This window comes from Rattus norvegicus, chromosome X, assembly GCF_036323735.1.
Source record: "Rattus norvegicus strain BN/NHsdMcwi chromosome X, GRCr8, whole genome shotgun sequence".
NCBI classification, from domain to species: Eukaryota; Metazoa; Chordata; class Mammalia; order Rodentia; family Muridae; genus Rattus; species Rattus norvegicus.
In genome coordinates, this window is record NC_086039.1 from 145,081,071 (window position 1) to 145,100,270 (window position 19,200).

Here is a 19,200-nt window from a genome sequence, read left to right on the forward strand (position 1 = left end):
AGAGAGAGAGAGAGAGAGAGAGAGAGAGAGAGAGAGAGAGAGAGAGAGAGAGAGAATGGATTTAAAAATCTGGAAATATAAAAAAAGGAAGCAAAAGGATCAGATAAAATAATATTTTGAAGGAAATGTAATCATAAATGCAAGTACAGCCCAAAATGTAAAAAACAAATCAAAACCTAAAGATATTCTTTATACAACTCTAGACTACTGTATTTTTAAAGACTTACAAAATGGACAACTTTTCAGAGAAACAATACTTCTTAAAAACATTTCACAAAAGAAATCCTGGGAAAAGTGAGTATACCTGTAATGAAATAAGACAATTTACAATTTACATAGATAAAAAATACACCTGTGAAAAGTGTACCATCATACACAAGAACGTTTGCACACATATGGGTGATTTTATAGTCATCTTCTTTCAAACCCTTAAGGAAGACATGATGTCTTCATTCTATGAACTGTTCTCGGGCCTCGGCTTCCGAGTGACTGGGAAATAACAGCAATCCTCAATGAGCAGCAGCTGTGGTTCCAAACCTGTTCTGCTTCCCAGGAGCCAATGAGCCAACCAGTGTGAGAATTAGCCAGTTAAAGCAATTCTTATTGTTCAAAAAGTCAATTTTGTTCCCTAAATTATGGTTAGTATTTTATTGATGTTGGAAGATTTCAAAAAACATCCTGCATATTTTTCATATTCTAAATTGGACAGTTTTCTCCTATCTTTTTTCTTCTTTGTGAGTGCTTATAAACAGGAGAGTGTTTGTGCTTAGGATGAGTTTATAATGAGATGTAATATGTGATGATTAAATGTAATTTCTTTTTAGAACATTGTTCATATTGAAATCAAGTTGCTTAGGAGAGAAAGGTGGCAGAAAATTTAACAATCTGGAATGAGAAAGATACCAGCTTTTCATGACATAGAAATGAATAAGTATTTTGTTTTAATTTTTCCTATAAACCTAAAATGACTAAAATTTTTTTTAAAAAAGTATATTAGTTTCTCTTCAAAAAGACAAATATCATTTTCCCATTAGGAAAACAAAAACACTGTGTGTTTTATGCTCTAGAATTTTCTGGCATTTGCTTCTCCATGTATACTAAGTATTAGAGAAATAGCTACAGAGTTGTGTTTATATAATGATTTCCTTAAAGTCAGCCCATCATTTTCATTGTTTCTAGAATATCCAACTAAATAGAAATGTTTCAGTGACTGTATCAGCAACAATTAAAAGCACTGGAAACAGTGGTAAACATGTGAATAGATGTTATGATTCATTTTTTGAAAAGTTTGATTCAGTGTTGGTTTGGATTTGGTTGGGAGAATTTTATTGAGTATTTTTGCATCAGTATTCATAAGGGAAATTAGTCTGAAGTTCTCTTTCTTTGTTGGGTCTTTGTGTGGCTTAGGTGTAAGCATAATTGTGGCTTCATAGACGGAATTCGGTAGTGCTCCATCTGTTTCAATTTTGTGGAATAGTTTGGACAGTATTGGGATGAAGTCTTCTATGAAGGTCTGATAGAATTCTGCACTAAACCCATCTGGTTCTGGGCTCTTCTTGGTTGGGAGACTTGTAATGACTGCTTCTATTTCCTTAGGAGTTATGGGGTTGTTTAAATGGTTTATCTGTTCCTGATTAACTTTAGTACCTGGTATTTTTCTACAAAATTGTCCATTTCCTCCAGAATTTGCAGTTTTGTTGAATATAGGATTTTGTAGTAGGATCTGATTATTTTTTTAATTTCCTCAGATTTTGTTGTTATGTCTCCCTTTTCATTTCTGATTTTGTTAATTTGGAAACACTCTCTGTGTCCTCTCATTAGTCTGGCTAAGGGTTTATCTATCTTGTTGATTTTCTCAAAAAAAAAAAAAAAAAACCAGCTCCTGGTTTTTTTGATTCTTTCTGTATTCCTTTTTGTTTCTACTTGGTTGATTTATTCAATGTAGGTTTTGGCATAATTTTAAAAAAATGTGGGTGATTCATGTTTTGCTTAGAGATTGTATTATTTAGTCTTTGTATTGGTTTTGATGGTTTGGATTTTAATAGTAATTAATTCTTCGAATACATGAACATGGAATATCTTCTAATTTATGTGTGGGGTCTTCAGTCTCATCATATGTTGTGTGTTTATCAATGTAACAGTCTTTTACAGCCTTGGTTTAGTTTGTATTTAAATATTTTTTTAATTTTCCCTAGCTCTTAAAGCCAGATTTTTCATAGAAAATTAAAACCAGTGCTTTTCAAAATATACCATAGAATAAAAGTCGGGAAAAACAACTCTGAAAAATCTCATTTTATGATATGATACCAAAACCTAATAAAGAGAGAACAACAATCAAGAAGTTATAGATTGACACACATATTTTCTGGTGTGAGTTCTGCTGTCTCTTCTGCATGGTTGGACATGTGTTCTCTGAGTGGGTCCATGACACCATTTGGTCAACTTGTGTCTCTCTGGTGTCTAGGCCAAGCTAAAGTGCTGGAAGAAAGGCTACAGCAGTGACAGCAACCTTGCTACTTGCCATCATTGCCAGGCTTCTTGCAGCTGCTTCTTCTTTATCAGTATTATTAATCTTTTCATTTACATCTCAAATGATATTCTACTTCTTCCTTACCCCCTCTACCAGCCCCCCATCCCATATCTGCCCTCCCCCTACCCTTTGTCTGTATGAGAGTGCTCCCCCACTGACCAACCCACACTCTCCTGCCCCACCACCCCAGAATCCCCCAAAAGCTTGGATATCAAGCCTTCCCCGGGACCAAGGGCCTCCCCTCCCATTGCTGTCATGCAAGGCCATCCTCTGCTACATATCTATCTGGGGCCCTGGAGCACTCCTGGTACATTCCTTAGTTGGTGGTCTGGACACTGGGAGAACTGGGTAGTCAGGCCACCCTATGTTATTCTTCTATTGGGGTTACAATCCCCCTCCTCTCCTCGATTTCTTCTGCCAGCTCCCCTAACAGGTTTCCTGAACTCAGTCTAATGGTTAGCTCTAAGCATTCACATCTGCATTGGTCAGTTCACAGCTGCTTCTTCAGTCCCTGCCAGGAAAGAGTGACCTGACAGTTGATGCTGTGAAGTTGCATAATGGGCTGCAGTCTGGGACCCTGAGCCTGGGCAAAAGCCAAGCCACTGACACGACCATGGACCAAAACCAGGAGGTGGCTTTCACTGAAAAGTCTTCTGGCACATTTCTGAGTGGCTTGTCTGACTGTACAAACATCACCTTCAGCAACGTGCAGTGCTTCTGGGAATCCTACTCAGGTCCTCACAAGGACATCTGTGTTGTTCTGGCTGCTGTTAAGGAGGTGATTCGATCCCAGGGAGGCAAGGAGACAAAGACTGAGAACTTTGCTGCTCTGATGACAAGGGAAGCAGTGGAGTCCCCAGAGTCACTGGCTGCCATTGAGTGTGTACTGAACCTTGTTCTGAAGCATGTGCCAAGTCCTGTGCTCATGAAGAAGTTCTCTAATACCACCAACACCTTCATGGATATCATGTCTGCCCAGGAGAGCAGTGGCTCCACCTCTGCACTCTGATGGGTCCTCTCCTGTTGGACATCCCCCTTCAGAAGCAAAACCTCGAGGCCCGGGGCTATCCTATTACCTCTCAGGGAGTACCATAAGCTTCACTGTGCAGGCCAAGCCAAAGATCCATAAGGCTGCTCAGTATGGAATCTGCTCAATTCTCAAGGACAGTGACTCCATGTTTGCTGAAAAGGCTCCGCCCATCACCCTGCTGCTGTCTCCACTGCCAAGTTATGCATCCAGGAGACTGAGAAGTCTGGAGGCTCCCACGAGGCCACCACTACACTGCACATTCTAACAATGCTGAAAGACATGCTGCCCTGCTTCCCGGAAGGCCTGGTGAAGAGCTGCAGTGAGACTCGGCTTCGGATTATGACCTTGAACAATGTGCTTGTGACAGCCCATTCCATGCAGATCTTCCATAACTCCTTACATGCCATGCCCACCCCTAGCACCCTGTCAGCAGAACTCAATGCCCAGGTCACCACAGCATTATATGACTATGTTCTCAGTGAGAACTGCTGGCCTAGCTTAAGGTCATGGAGAAAGCCCATAACAACCTGGTCAGGTTGCAGCAGGACCTGGGGCAAGGCCACCTTGCTCAATTTTTTGGAACTGCAGTAACCTGTCTTTTCTCCCCTTATTCACAAGTGGTGGCAGTTGCTACCCAAACTTTCAAGGAGATCCTGAAGGAGCGTGTTCCACACATTACTGATATTGGCTCTGTGACCTCTTCGGCCTCAGGTCCTCCCCAGTGCATCGCTACATTCAGGGCAGTGGAAGTGGACCTGACAGACAAATTTCCTGCGGCCTAGAGCTCTGTGATGCAGCTACTGGGTGTCTTCTTTGAAGCTTGTGGAAGCAGGTCCATCCTGTGATGAAGACATGCCTCCAGTCCCTGTGTGACCTGGCGCCTCTCCCCTCACTTTCCCCACACAGCAGCCCTAGATCAGGCGGTGGGGGGCTGCAATGACTAGTATGGACCCAAGGTGGCGTTGCAGGCCGTGCCTTTGGAAAGTGATGGCTCTGAGGAGAGTCTAGATTTCCCAGGGAGCTGGCTGCTGCCTATCTAAGGGATCATGTTCAGGGAAACACTTGGTTTCTTCACCACTTACTTGCTGCTGGCCAACACTTTTAAGAGAAAAGCTGTGGACCTGGATTAGGGAAACAGCACAGTGGAGTCAAAGATTTATGATACCCTCCAGTGGCAGACCTGGACCCTCCTGCCTGGGTTCTGCACAAAACCCACAGATGTGGCTGCCTCCTTCAAAGACCTGGCATGGACTCTGAGCACATCTCTCAATGAACGCTCAGACCTGAGGGTCACTGTATGCCAGGTCCTACCCATCCTCATCACTAAGGATTAAGTAGCAGAGACTGACCATGCTGAAGTGAGCCACTTTGCCAAAACTTCCTGCCAACCTGTATGAGCATCCTATTGCAGCTGGAGAGGCGACAGACCCTCACCATGCTCTGCTGGCCTCACCATAACTGAGTCTCAGTTAGTGAATAGAAAAAGCCAAAGAGAGGGTTCTTGATCCTGTCAGCTCTGATTTTACCAGATTGTCTGTCCTGGACCTGGTTGTGGCTTTGGCTCCTTACTCAGAATAAGCTGCCATCAGTAAGCTATACTCTACTATCTGGCCCTACCTTGAGAACAAGGTCTGTGCGGTACAGAAGAAGGCCTATGGAGTGCTGGTGGAGGTGTGTGCCGGTTTTCAGGGCCCTGCAGCCCGCTTCATACAAAGTCACCTGGATGATCTGAAGAAGACTACTGGACTCACTTCAAAGTATATCCTCGTATGCTAAAAGGGCCTGGTTTGAAGGGCCTCATACATATTGTGATAAAGCTGTGAGCACAGCATGAGAAGTTCATCATTGCCCTCATCCCAGAGGTGATCCTGTGCACCAAGGAGGTGTAGGTGGGTGCAAGTAAGAATGCATTCACACTGTGAGTCTGCTGCTGGCCTCTCAAACCCATGATGTGGTCAAATCTGCACTAGGCTTCATCAAGGTACAGCTAGTGATGGAAGCCATTGGGAAGCTGTCAGAGGATATGGGATGGCATTCCCACATGAAGCTTTGGAACCTTTTCATCAAGTTCATCCATAAGTTTGGGTTCCAGTTAGTGAAGTTTCTGCTACCTAGAGAATACCACAAAGTCCAAATAAACATCAGAAAGCTTTTGGGACTGGAACCTCACTCAGGATGATATTTTCTAGTTCAATCTATTTGCCTAAGAATTTCATGAAGTCATTGTTTTTGATAGCTGAGTAGTACTCCATTGTGTAAATGTACCACATTTTCTGTATCCATACCTCTGTTGAAGGGCACCTGGGTTCTTTCCAGCTTCTGGCTTTTATAAATAAGGCTGCTATGAATATAGTGGAGTATGTGTCCTTGTTATATGTTGGAGTATTTTTGGGTGTATGCTCAGGAATGCTATAACTGGATCCTCAGGTAGTGCAATGTTCAGTTTTCGGAGGAACCTCCAGACTGATTTCCAGAGTGGTTGTACCAGTTTACAATCCTACCAACAATGGAGGAGTGTTCCTCTTTCTCCATATCCTCTCCAGCATCTGTTGTCATATGAGTTTTTGATCTTAGCCATTGTCACTGGTGTGAGGTGAAATCTCAGGGTTGCTTTGATTTGCATTTCCCTGATGACTAAGGATGTTTAGCATTTCTTTAGGTAATTCTCAGCCATTTGATACTTCTCAGCTGAGAATTCTTTGCTTAGCTCTGTGTCCTATTTTAATAGGGTTATTTGATTCTCTGCAGTCTAACTTCTTGAGTTATTTGTACATATTGGATATTAGCCCTTTATTGGATGTAGGATTGGTAAAGATTTTTCCCAATCTGTTGGTTGCTGTTTTATCCTATTGGCAGTGTCCTTTGACTTATAGACATTTTGCAGTGGATATTATTAGCCCCAAAGCTTGGAATACCAAAGAAAGAATTCACAGACCATATGAAGCTCAAGAAGAAGGAAGACCAAAGTGTGGATGCTTCAGTCCTTCTTAGAGGGGGAAACAAAATACTCATGGGAAGAAATACAGGAACAAAGAGTAGAGCAGGGACTGAAGGAAAGGCCATCCAGAGACTGCCCTACCTAGGGATCCATCCCATATGTAGCCACCAAACCCATTCACTATTGCTGATGCCAAGAAGTGCTTGCTGACAGGAGCCTGATATGGATGTCTCCTAAGAGGCTCTGCCAGAGCCCTACTGACACAAATGAGGATGGTACCAGATAACCATTGGACTGAGCATGGAGACCACAATTGAGGAGTTAGAGCAAGGACTGAAGGAGCTGATGGGATTTGCAACCCCATAGGAAGAACAACAATATCAACCAACCATAACCTCAGAGCTCCCAGGGACTAAACCACCAACCAAAGAGTACACATGGAGGGACCCATGGCTCCAGCCACATATGTAGCAGAGGATGGCATTGTCTGGCATCCATAGGAGAAGAAGCTCTTGGTCCTGTGAAGGTTTGTTTCCCTAGTTTAGGGGAATGTCTGGGTGTTGAGGTGGGAGTAGAACATCTGCATAGAAGCAAGGGGAGGAAGAAGGGGAGAGGGTAGAGGGGGAAGAGGGGATGACATTTGAAATGTAAATACATAAAATATCCAATAAAAAATCAGAAAAGCTGTGACCTTGACCAAGAAGCATCGTACCCTGATCCAGGGTGCTACAGAGGAGGGGAAAGAAGAGTAAGAGGAATAAGAGGAGGAGGAGCCTGTCCAGAGCAAAGGTAACAGCATTGAGGAGATTTTGGCTGACATTGAGAAAGAAGATGAGGAAGAAAAACGAGGCCAAGGCAAGGAGCAGTGGAAGCTTGGATGACAGAGGAGTTGGGCATGGTTGAAGGAAGGTGGTAGTGATGAGCCCCTCAATTTCCTGGATCCCAAGGAGGCCCATTGAGTCCTTGCCACTCAGTGTGGGCCCAGGCAGGGCAAGAAAAATGACCATGGCTTCAAGTTGAGCTCTGCTGGCCGGCTGATCATACAGAAGGAGGAAGATGGAGACAAGATGGAAGAAGATGTCACTAAAGGGAGAAATGAAGAGATGACCAATGTAATGGAAGATGACAGTATCAGAAGTAAAAAGAAGCTTAAGCAGCAGAGGAAGGTGAACTGCAGATCCCACTTCGTTACAAGCTGGAGGCTCCAGCATCCATTGCCCTGTGGCTAAGAAGGCTGCACCTGGAGTGAATATAAGGCCTAGAAGGCAAAGGGTGATGTGAAGGAGAAGGACTACCTGCAACACTGTGCTTACACCCCATTCAACAGAACCAAGCTCAACTGCAGGAAAAAAGTGAAGCTATAGGGACAGTTTAAAGGCCTGGTGAAATCTTCCCAGCGGGATCGCAGGTGGGACACAGACTCTACAGAACGGATCGTTGCCTCTGAATGCCTCTGGGGAGTGATGTTTAGCAAGAACTCCAGGTGTGAGCCTTGCTGAACCTGGACAGAGAATGACTCATTGGAACCAGGTGTTGAACCTGGACAGAGAATGACTCGTTGAAAACAGAACTCAGTTCCGGGAGAGACGCCTAGGGTTTTGGAAACTCCAAATGTCCTTTAGAAACATTGTCAGAATCTAGGAGCAAAAATATGGCGATGCTACCTCTAAGAAGGACCTATGAGGTGTTCTGCTTTCTGTCCAATGTGGCCATGGGAACAGTGATGATTGTGGTCTGCATGTGTAAGATCTGTGGTAATCAGGGGCAGAATTAATGTGCATGACCCTGTGTCAACCCTCAAAAAAAATTATAGATCAATTTCTCAAATAAATATAGGCACACATACCCAATAAAATACATGCAAAAAAATTTAAAACACACTAGACCAGTCATATACAGGGCCATTAAGAGTACTTTTGCCTCTGGTGGAGGACCCAGGTTTGATATTTATCACCCACATGTAGGCTCCCAACCACCTGTAACTCTACCTTCAGCGTATCTGATGCTTTCTTGGCCATCACAGGCATCTGCATACATGTCCACACACACGTGTAAATGTACATGTGCTGGCATGCATTCACATGCGCTCGCTCTCTCTCTCTCACACACACACATACACATATATACACACACACACACACACACACAAACACACTCTCACACACACTCTCACATACAAAGTCTCAAATAAAATTTAAGTCTAAATAAAGCATGTAAACCATGTTTAACTTATGGAGAGTTGGTTGGTCCTATCCCGGGATTTTCTCTATTGGGAGACAATTTGTTTCAATATTGCAGCTCACTATAAAATCGTTTATTGATTAAATTTGGTAGTTCATATGTTTATCAGAAATACTTAGGTATTCCTTCTAAACTGTTCATCACTCACCATTTTGGAATGGAGGTTTCAAAGTATTTCCTAATCATCTCATTGATTCCATTTATATATTTTCATCTTTAATTTGTTAATTTGGATCGTCTATTTGTTTTATTTTGCTTGGCTAAATGATTTTCCATGGTTGAAAAGAAGCAGTGCTTTGTTTAATTAATTCTTTTTCCATTTATTTATGTATTTATTCACTTTACATCTCTATTGCTGCCCCTCCTCTTCCCGAACCTCCTCCAGTTCCTCCTCCCTCAGTCCCTTTACCTCTCCATCTTCGAAGACCCTTCTCTTCTGACAGGGTAGAGCTTAGCTCCTTGGTCATATGCTTCCACCATGACACATCATGTCACTGCAAGGCTAGGTGCATCCTCTGCCACTAAGGCTAGACAAGGCAGTCCAGTAGGGGAACTGGATTGTTTGGGGCCCACATGAAGACAAAGCTGCACATTTGCTACGTGTGTGTGTGTGTGTGTTGAGTCGGGGGGAGTAAGTCCAGCCCATATATGCCTTTTGGCTGGTGCTTCAGTCTCTGAGAGCCCTCAAGGTTCCAATTTATTTGACTCTGTTCGACTTCCTATGGATTTCCTATTCCTTCAGAATTCCTCAGTCCTTCCCCCAACTCTTCCTTAAGATTCCCTGAGCTCCATCCAATTTTTGCTGTGGGTCTCTGTATCTGTCTGAGTCATCTACTAGGTGGGCCATGTCAGAGGACAGCCATACTATTCTCCTGTCTGCAAGCATAACAGCGTATTAATAGTGCTGGTGATTGGTGCTTGCCCATGGAATGAGTCTCTTGTGTTGGACCAGTCATTGGTTGGCCATTCCCTCAGTCTCTGCTCCATCTTTAATTCTTTGTGCGATTCTTTTATTTTTCACTTTATTGAATCATGCCCTGGTCTTCATTATTTCTTTTCTTCTACTGGTTTTGTATTTAACTTATTTATATTTTTATGATAGTAAACAGTATCATTATTTAATTGAAATCTTCTCTCTATTTAATGTAAGAGACTAGAGCTATAACTTTTTGTCATATCAGTTTTTGATATATCCCAAAAGTTCTGGTAAGTCATGCTTTCAGGTAGTGCAAGATAGTTGTATTTCAAATACAGAGATGTAACTTTAGTAGGAAAATGTTTATAAGTACAGTAAGAACTTTGCATAATATTTCTCCCAATTTCATTCTTATGTGTCCCCCTTATAGATCATGAATAGACTGAAGGCAGTGTTATAACTTTAAAGTCCGGACACCAAGTGCTTGAGGCAAACCTACATTCTTCTGGTGAGAAAAATAGCAAGCACAGAAAGAACTAAAATGCAAAAATCACCCTCTGTCCACTTTTATTATGTATACTGGACATATGGTACTTACTCTCTGTTAGTAGCTATTATCTTCTGCTTTTATAAATATGTTAACTCTACAGTCATCGGACTTCAGATTTGAGTTGATTTAAGAACACTCTTATGTGTGGAAGTTTATGGACCCATGGGAGAAAAGAGGCACTGAGTTTCCAAATCATTTGAGTAACTGAGAACGTTCATTCAAATCACTTGTGTCGCCGTTTTTAGTAATACTCTACTAAAGTTATAAAGATCCTGTTTTCATTGCACTGTACTAATGGAGATAATAGTTCTCACAAAGAGACAACACAGAGGTTTACTGCCTTTCCATAAAAAAGCGGGCTTTGATAGTGACATATTAGGGTTTTACTGCTGTGAACAGACACCACGACAAAGGCAAATCTTCTAAAGAACAACATTTAATTGGGGCTGGCTTACACATTCAGAAGTTTAGTCCATTATCATCAAGGTGGGAGCATGGCAGAATCTGGCCAGTCAAGGTGCAAGAGGAGCTGAGAGTTCTACATCTTCATTTGAATAGTTCTAGCAGAATACTGGCTTCCAGGGAGGTAGGACTAGGGTACTAAAGCCCATGCCCACAGTGACAAACCTATTCTAACAAGGCCACACCTACTCCAACAAGAGCACATCTCCTAATAGTGCTACTCCCTGGACCAAGCATATACGAAGCATCATATTCCACTCCCAGGTCCCATAGGCTTGATCAAACACATAAGTCTCTGGAGGCCATACTTAGATATAGCATAATAATAAAAGTATATTTAGTCTAACTCCCAAAGACTCAACAGTCTATAACAGTCTCAACAATGTTGAAGTCCAAAGTCCAAAGTCTCTTTTAAGATTCATCCCAACACTCAACTCTAATCCCCCAAAGCAAGACAGGAAACCAGCTGGGCAAACTCCAAACATCTCCATGTCTGATGCCAAAGTGGTCTTCAGATCTCCAGCTCCTTTTTCATCTTTGTTGACTGCTACAAAGTTTTTTGTCCTTGGCTGGTTCCACTACCTATTAGTAGTTTTCCTCAACATATAGCACATGGCTCTGGTATCACAAACGTCTTGGGTCTCCCAGGCAACTTCAATGTTATAGTTTCTTGTTCCAATGCCTGGAATATACACATGATTTTTTGAGGCACTCCCAAAATCTGGGGTCACATCTTCATCCCTGCTCTCTGTAGCATTCTAGGTGCTGTTTGATCCACTCCACTGTTGCTGCTGTTCTTGGTGATCATCACATGGTACTGGCATGTCCAATACACTGGGGTCATCTGCTTCCACTAGGCTTCACCAATAGCTTTCTTCATGGTCCAAGCCTCAAGTCCTTTCAGTTCTGAGCCATCAATTGCAACTGGGGCTGCACCTTCACCAATGGCCTTTCATGGCCTCTCACAGTACCAAGCCTCAGCTGTTCTTCATGACACATTCATGCCTTCAGAACCAGCACCACCTGAGTGACTCTTACTCATTACCAGGTACAGCTGCAGCATGAGGTACAACCTTGACTATCTCTGGAACACAGCTTCTTTGTGCTCTCAGAAAATACTTCCCAGAAGATTTCACCTCAGTGATGCTGGTCTTTTCCTGATCATCACTAATTTATCAGCTCCAGCTAACCAGCATCAGTTGTCCCAGTAGTCCCTTCTATTTTCAAATGGCTGAAGCTGTGTAATGAGTTCTGCTGCATGATGTGGCTAGAACATCCCCCCCCCCCCGTTTTATTATATTATCACCAGCTTTGTTTTCCAACTCCTTCACTGCCTAAGCTTGGGTGTCCTGGAACTTGTTCTGACCTGGAATTCAGAAATCTGCATGACTCTGTCTCCTGTAATGCTGGGATTAAGGGCATGTGCCACCATGCCTGGCCTTAAGCTTTTCTTCACTTAGAACCTGCTCTGTTCAAGGCTGGCCTTGAGCTCAGGATCTGCTTGCTTTGCCTCCTGTGATTAAAGGCTTGTTTTGCCATTCTTGAACCTAAACTTTGCTAAGTGGTAGCTTGCCCCAAGGTCAGTACTCCCTTATTCAGTTTAATATTTTTAAACACAGGATTCAGCTCCAGTTCACTTCCTGGAGCTCTTTAATACTCAAACCATATATTTTGTATTTTTCCTTTCTCAGCTTGCTATGTGTTTTAAAAATGCTCTTTTAAGACTTAACCAGAGAATTATATCTATGATGGGTGTTCCTAGACTTCCTTTGTCAGTGCAATTAATCTGAGTCTCTTCACCTCAGGCAGACTGTTACGACAAGGGCAAAATGCAGCCATGTTCTTCACCAAAATACTACAAAAACAGTCTCTCGGCCACATACTGAAATTCTTCTCCACTGAACCCATTTGGGTCAAGTCTGCACAGTTCAAATAACGCACAGCAATGAAGTCTTCCATATTCCTTGTAGGATAGCCCATTAAACCCCATATATAGCATTCCACTGCTTTTCAAATCCAAAGTCCCAAATCCACATTCTTCCTAACAAAATCATTATCAGATCTATCACTGCATTACCCCAGTCCCTGGTACCAACTTCTGTTTTAGTTAGGGTTTACTTCTGTGAACAGATACCATGAACAAGGCAAGTATTATAAAGAACAACATTTAATTTCAGCTGGCTTGCATGTTCAGAGGTTTAGTCCATTATGATCAAGGTGGGACCATGGCAGCATCTGGGCTGGAATGGTGCAGGAGGAGTTGAGAGTTCTACATCTTCATCTGAAGGCTGCTAGCAGAATACCGGCTTCCAGGGAGTTAGGACTATTGTATTAAAGCACATGTCCCCAGTGACACACCTTCTCCAACAAGGCCACACCTCCTAATAGTGCCACTGCCTGGGCCAAACATATACAAACCACCATAGATAGAATGGTAGGTTTTGGATACTTAGTTAACTGAGTTGATTGATCTTGCCAACAACAGTAAATATTTCAAAAATTATATTTTCCTTTTTTAGATTATAATATAATTATGTCATTTCTCACTCCCTTTTTTTCCCTCCAAACCTTTCCACACTCACCTCCTTGATCTCTTAATTTTCCTTTTCAATTTTCATAGTAATCCTAGGGATTTGGTAATGAAGTCCAGCATGATATCAACTGCCTGTTTTAGCTTTCTTTCCCTGAATATTTGAGAAGCAGGTGTTATGAAAAAGCACAGTTTTCATATTCTTAATATGTGATTACTAATGTGGCTTGAGAATCCAGTGCAGGATCCCATATTTAAAAACAGTAGGTTCGGGAATATTGTGGATGCTGTGAGACTAGAGTCACGGCATATTTGTGGTGGATCAATAAGAATAGGCATTGAGAGTTATAGCTTTCTGTGCATTTTTTTTCAAATCCATCAAGATATAAGTAAGCCATACATTATGCTCCTGATTCCATGGTCTGAGCCCCATTAGCTATCATACCTTCCCCACTATGAGGGGAACTTTTGAGCCAAAATAAGCCTCTTCTCCCTTAAACTTCTTCTGTCAGGTATGTTGTCATATCATTGAGAAAAGTAACTAAGTATATTTGCAGAGAAGCTCTTGTGCCAAACACTTAAAACATTTTTTTTTAATTTTGACAATGTGTAAATCTAATGTAATTTGCTATATGAGCAAATAGAGAAATATTGTCAACACTGAAATTTTGTTTTGCTTTGTGCGTTAAACGAGGGCAACAAACTGTTTGTTGGCCATTGTTTGGGGAAGTATAGAAAGACAAAGACACTGCACCTTTAATAAAAGAGAAACTGGGTGTTTGGGACTTTATTTTGGCTGTTCCTTTCTCTAAGCTGTGATTTTCTCTCATTTCCAAGACCAAGCAAAATCAAAGCTCTTAAATAAATGAAGAAAGCATATCTCACAGAAGATGAATTAAACCTTAGAGTGTTTTCTCCATTGTTTTCCAAGTCTAAGGCTTGTGTTCACCATTTCTGAGAGTCACCACTACCAGAATGACATATATATATATAATATATATATATATTATATATATATGTAAATATATCCAAAGTAGGAGAAAACCATCAGGCTTTCTGTGCTATAAATTTCTGTGTGAACACCTATAAATGTGTACCCTGAGGATATAATCTGTTCTTTTTTAATGAAAGGCAACTAATGTAGAAATTATTACACCAAATAAAAAGTTGTAGATAAGTTTTATGTTTTTGAGACATTTACATCTATAAATAATGTTCAAATCTTTAACAGTCTCCTCTGTCTACCATAAAGCTTTTCTTAGGTACATTTCTATTGCTATGATAAGATCACATGACCAAAGCAGCTACAGAAGAAATGGTTTATTGAGGGCTTACAGTTTCAGAGACTGATGAGTTCATGATCTAGTGACAGGAAGTATGTCAGCAAGCAGGTAACCATGCTTCTGGAGCATAAGCCGATACTTACAAAGTTGATTCATGAAATAAGGCAGAGAGAAATAACTGGAAATGGTGTAGGCTTTTGAAGCCTCAAAGCCTGCCCCCTAGTCACATTCCTCCAACAAAGGCACATCATCTAATCTGTCTTATACAGTTTGTCCAACAGGGGACCATACATTCTATGAGCCTCTGGGGGCCACTCTTATTCAAACCACTTCATTTCTCTCCTGGGCCCTCATAGACCTGTGGTCATGTCGTAATGCAATATTCATTTAGTCTAACATCAAAAGTCTCCATCACCTTTCACAGTCTAAACACCGTTTTAAAGTACAAGTCTAAAATCTAAAGTCTGAGACTTGAGATCATCTCTTAACTGTAAAATCCAAAGCAAATCTCATACTTCAAAAATTTTATTTGTTTTTGTCAAGTATACATACTTACTTATAAATAAACAGATTTTATATTATTTATTTAATCTGAGTTAAACTAAGTTCTGAAAGTGAAACTCAATGTAATGAAGAATGCCAGTGATGTTACTGTTGTCCTTGTCTTTAATTACTCTATTTGTACCCTACCAGTGTCATAGAATTTGTATTTTTAAAGTATGTATGATAACCTCATTCATTAATTTTAGTTTAGCTTTCCATTTAAAATCCTTTTGTCCAGATTTCCACTTATCTCCTTGTTTCTTTTTCTACTGCTGTTATAATAGATTATTGCAAATTTATTTGACTTAATCAGCATATGGTTATTAATCTATGGTTCTGTAGGGACAAAAATCAGACAACTTTCATGGTTATATTCAGTTGTAGAGATTGACTGCACTTGGCCGTTTGGTCTATTCCTCTATCTCTAAAAAGGATCATTATGCACACCACTTCTCTATCCCTTCTCTTCCTCCTCCTCTTCCTCCTCCTCCTCCTCCTCCTCTTCCTCCTCCACCTCCTCCTCCTCTTCTTCTACCTCCTCCTCCCCCTCTTCCACCTCCTCCTCCTCCTTGTTCCTCCCCTCTCCTTCTCCCTCTTCCTCCTTGCCCTTCCTCTCTCTCCCTCTCTTCCTTCTCTCCTCCTTCTCATCTTCATCTTCCTCCTCTTCCTCATCCTTATTTTTCATTTTGAAGAAGCACTTGTATATAGTTCCAGCTATACTGGAACTGTGCAAATTATCCAGGGCATTCTTCCTATATTATAGTACTCTTTAATTTGTTAAATTTAATTAAATGTAAAATTACACATTAAGTAGTTTTAGGGATTGGGTATCTCTAGGTCAATTATTTTTTCTGTCTGCAACAACCACCAAACTATTTTAAAGTTTTCTTTGAAAATCATAGGAGAAAAATCTTGAACAGTTTTCTAGCATCTTCTTTCCTAGTCGAAGTCTGCCAATGAGAGACACTGACCTAAGACTAAGAAAGTGGCTCAGATCAGTCAGTGAAGGAAGTTTCAGAGTCACAGGGGTTTCCCCCTAAGCTATTGAGCAACCTCCACTTCATTAGGGCAGAACCGGTTAGATAAAAATCACAACAGATTTCCAGCGCATAGGTCACTGACAGAAAGAAAAAACACCTGGAAGCCAAACTGAAAAACAGTTCTAATGCAGATTTAAAACCACACAAAGGGACTCAAGAAGCTAACCATGAAAAAAAAAACCCAATCAAAAAATAAGGTATAGAACTAAACAGAGAATTTACAACAGAGGAGTCTCCAATGGCTGAGAAGCACTTAAGGAAATGTTCAAAGTGCTTAGTCATCAGGGAAATGCAAATCAAAATGACGTTGAGAGTCCACCTCACACCAGGCAGAATGGCTAAGATCAAACTCGAGTGACAGCACATGTTGGTGAAGATGTGGAGAAAGAGCAAAACTCCTTCATTACTGGTGGGATTTCAAGCTGGTACAACACTCTGAAAATCAATCTGGGAGTTCCTCAGAAAATTGGACATAATACTACCTGAGGACCCAGCTATACCACTCCTGGGCATACACCCCAAAGAAGCTCTAACATATAACAAGGATCCATGCTCCACTATATTCATAGCAGCCTTATTTATAATAGTCAGAAGCTGGAAAGAACCCAGATTTCCTTCAACAGAGGAATGGATACAGAAAATGTAGTACATTTACACAATGGAATACTATTAAGCTATTGAAAACAACAACTTCATGGAATTCTTCGGCAGACGGGTGGTATTTAAAAATATCATCCTGAGTGAGGTAACCTAGACACAAAAGAACACACATGATATGTACTCAATAATAAGTAGATATTAGTCAAAAACCTAAAGAATACCCAGGACGCAATCCACAGGACTCACGAAGGTTAACAAACAGAAGGACCCAAATAAAGAAGCCCCAATCCCACTTGGGAGGGAGAAGAAAGCAGTCTTTTGTTGGGGGGTAGAGGGGGGGCAGAGAGTGGGAGGGACCTGAGTAGGAAAGGGGACAGGGAGGAGAAAGGGGGAACATGATCAGTTATTGTGCAGGGTGAAACAGGACTGAAGTCCTGAGGGCCAGCAGAGAGAATGGAAAGAGGCAACCTCAGGAGGTAGGATGTGGGGCAAACCTCTAGAATGTACCAGAGACCTAGGAGGTGACAGACTCTCAGGACTCAAAGTGGGGGAGCCTAGATGAAATGCCCTACAGTGGAGAGAAGAAACTTGTAGAGCCTACCTCCAGTGAAAAGACAAAACATCAAGTATAGGGATGAGGTTGCAATCCCACCGTCAAAAATTCTGACCCAGAATTGTTCCTGACTGAAGGAAATGCAGGGACAAAAATGGAGAAGACCCTGAGGGAAAGGAGGTCCTGTGACTGGCCCAAGTTGGGATCCAGCTCACGGGGAAGCCCTAAGGCCTGATGCTATTACTGAGGCTATGGTGTGCTTACAACAGAAGCCTAGCATGGCTACTCACTGAAAGACCCAACAAACAACTGAAAGAATCAGATGCAGATACACCAAACACATGGTCAGAAGCTGGTGACCCCTGTGGTTAAGCTGGAAGAAGCAGAGGAGGAGGGTGACCCCATAAGAAGGCCAGCAGTCTCAACTAACCCGAACCCCCAAGATCTCTCAAATACTGAGCCACCAACCAGGAAGCATACAGCAGCTGATAATGTGGCCCCTGACACACATAAAGCAGAGAACTTCCTGGTCTTGCCTCAGTGAGAGAAGATGCACCTAACCCTCAAGAGACTTGAGGCCTCAGGGAATGAGAAGGTCTGGTGGGGTTGGCATTGTGCAGTAAGGGTCATCCTCTTGGAGATTGGGGGTTTATGGGATGAGGAACAGTCAGAGAACAGACTGGGAGGGGATAAATACTGGACTGTGAAAAAATGATTAAAGAATAAAAAGACACACACACACACACACACACACACACACACACACACACACACACACACACACACACAAAGTTTCTCCTACTAGATCCTTACCGCAATAGGTGCTACTCACATTAAGTGTGTGAGAATGATCCCCTCCACACACATACTAGTTTAGTGATTCTGTAGTATGTACTCGCTGAGTGACCCTAATTCCTGACAGTACATACAGTACATTGTACAACATAGACTGTTGGCTCAGTTCACATGACCTCCTTTCATTTCAGATCAAGCCTCTCAATTGTTTTAGCTATGCATCTGATTTATTTATTTGTTTATTTATTTATAGTAATCATTCCATTAGTTTACATCTCAAATGATATTCCACATCCCAGTTACCCTTCCACAACCTCGTCTCATCCCACATATGCCCTCTCCCACCTCCCCTTTACTTCTATGAGGGTGCTCCCCCACCCACCCTCTCCTGTCCCACCACTCCAGCATTCCCCTATGCTGGGCATCAAATCTTCACAGGGCTCCCCTTCCTATTATATCAGACAAGACTATCCTCTGCTGTATATGTAGTAACAGGACCAATGGATCCCTCCCTGTACACTCCTTGGTTGGTGGTCTTCTCCCTGGGAACACTGAGTGGTTCAGTCAGCTGATGTTGTTCTTCCTTTGGGGTTGCTATCTCTCTCAGCTCCTCCACTCCTTCTGCCAACTCCTCCACCAGGGTCTATGCACTCAGTCTGATGGTTGGCTCCAAGCATCCACATCTGCATTTGGTCAGTTGCTGGCCAAACCTCCCAAGGAACACACCAGGTTTCTCTCAGCAAGTGCCTCTTGGCAACAGCAATAGAGTCTGGTTTGGTGTCTGCAAACAGGATGGATCCCTAGGTGGGACAGTCTCTGGATGGCCCTTCCTTCAGTCTCTGTTCCTTTTTTTGTCCCTGATCTTCCTTTGGACCAAGAACACTTCTGGGTTAAAAACTTTGAGGTGGGTGGGTGGCCCTTTTCCTCAACCAGTGGCCATGTCTATCTACTGGAGGCGGTCTCTACAGCTTCTATCTCCCTTTCTCTGTGCATTTTGGCTAAAGTCCTCCCTGTTGGGTCCTGGGAGCTTCTCATTTCCCTGGCATCTGGGAACTTCCAGTGGCTGTCCCAGTCCTCATCTTCTATCGAAGCTCTCTCCCTTCCAGGTCCCCCATCCCTCCATCTCCCACCATCATTATGTTCTCCTTTCAATGCAGAACTGAAGCATCCCACCCTGGTCTTCCTTCCT

General features: G+C 42.2%; 1 protein-coding gene and 1 pseudogene across 5 annotated transcripts in view; both read left to right on the forward strand.

Moving 5' to 3' along the window:
- Rrp12-ps1 (ribosomal RNA processing 12, pseudogene 1) overlaps positions 1–9,893 on the forward strand; it is a 33,839-nt pseudogene extending 23,946 nt beyond the window's left edge.
- Positions 1–19,200, forward strand: part of Ldoc1 (LDOC1, regulator of NFKB signaling) — a 272,729-nt gene that overhangs the window by 243,192 nt on the left and 10,337 nt on the right. The window lies entirely within an intron of this gene.